Source organism: Elephantulus edwardii, unplaced genomic scaffold (assembly GCF_000299155.1).
Source record: "Elephantulus edwardii isolate Elephantulus edwardi_28Jun2011 unplaced genomic scaffold, EleEdw1.0 scaffold00084, whole genome shotgun sequence".
Classification (NCBI taxonomy): Eukaryota; Metazoa; Chordata; class Mammalia; order Macroscelidea; family Macroscelididae; genus Elephantulus; species Elephantulus edwardii.
Window position 1 is genome coordinate 3,576,300 of NW_006399834.1, and position 1,580 is coordinate 3,577,879.

Here is a 1,580-nt window from a genome sequence, read left to right on the forward strand (position 1 = left end):
ATGGAAATATGTACCATGAATTTGTTTCACCATTTCACTTTGTAAATGGATAACTTGTCATCTTGATTTCATAGGTTTACAGAGGAAGAAGAACTCTGTTTCAGGATGAAATATATCTAAAGTTCAACCCATGTTTTATTTAGATGACTTAGAAGAAGAGATCTTAAAATTGGAATTAATTTAAGAATTTGGGTATAATATCATAGAGCAAATGTGTTTAAAATGTGGAGAAGAACATTTTTTTTTAATTTTTGCTTTAAACATTATTTAATTAGATATTTTGCAAGTAATCTATTTCACCAATTTGTGAGGAAATCCTCAATTGGTAAGGGCAAATAAAGAATGCAGGTAGCTTTTGAACTGAGGAAGTTTGAGTTTTGGCAGAATTTGGGACTCCACAGCTTTCCGATTAAACTAAAGCTGCTCTGTAATCTCACATTTCTACTTCTCTGTGTGGAAGATAATGCACTCCTGGTGTCTGGGCTTCTGAGCTGCTTCTATCTCCCCCACTGCTTCTTGAAGTAAAAGACAGTGAGATGTGAGATGTTTGGGGATTTTCACGTCACCGATGTCAACTTTAGTGGGGGTGGCAATAACAAATTTCTTGTGTGTTCTCCACAGAAGAACTTGATTAAGGGTCAAAAGCCCAGTCACATGGAGTAAACCACTCTCTGGCTGCTTCAGGAAACCCACTCTTTTGCCTCTATGGCACCCTATGAAGATTATGAGAATGGTTCCAGGCGTGATGCTAGAGCACTGCTTCCTCATGTGCTGACTGTTTTGTGCCATAGCTCTACAGCTTCTGAGGCACACCTTAGTAGAGTAATACCTAGACATTTTGCAAAGCTTAGCCTCTTGGTACCAGTATTCTTATCACCACTAAGTGGTTTTGTGACAGTAGCAAGAACCTTCTCCTTTTCAACCTTGGACTTGGTGGCTGAATACTTCCTCTTGTACATGGCCTTCCTGAAATAAATGGCCGATCAGGAATCCTGCCTGTTCCAGGGACCAGGACAGGATTCCAGCTGCAGGGGGCTTCCCATTCTTGGGTGTTTTGCCCTTGGCCTTTTAAACTTTGCCACTGGTGTCTGCTTTCTTGGCTTCAGAGTTGGCCTCAGGGTTCTTCTCCTTGACGTTCAGCTTTTCACCCATCATCTTACAAGTTGGGGAAAAAAAAGAACTAAGACCCAAAATATATGTTGCAAGTATTAACAGTGACCCTATTGAGAAAGATGGACAATCTCTTCCTCATGATCTACAGCCTTTGTAAACTCTCTCAAGGGTCAGTTATGAGTTGGTTATGACTTGAAAGCAATGAAATGAGTTATTTCTATGGTTATGATACTGTTTGGGAATGCATTGTCTTTGCTATGTTAATGAAATGGAATGAGTGTAAGGTGACTTTAGGATCATATTCTTTTGAGATAGAGATTAAAGAAGTGGGGGCGGGGTTGTTGTGGGGAGTAATGGGGTAGATTAAGTTAATGGGAAGATATATAAAGTTTTTCAGGAACTAGAAAGTTGAAGTGGAAGAAATAAAGTCTTGCTCCAGAGAAGACCATGGAGAAGAAGGCTTCACC

The 1,580-nt window shown here is 39.7% G+C and overlaps 1 pseudogene; it reads right to left on the reverse strand.

Moving 5' to 3' along the window:
• Positions 1-291: 291 nt before the first annotated feature.
• Positions 292-1,155, reverse strand: LOC102865532 (annotated as a pseudogene).
• Positions 1,156-1,580: the final 425 nt, after the last annotated feature.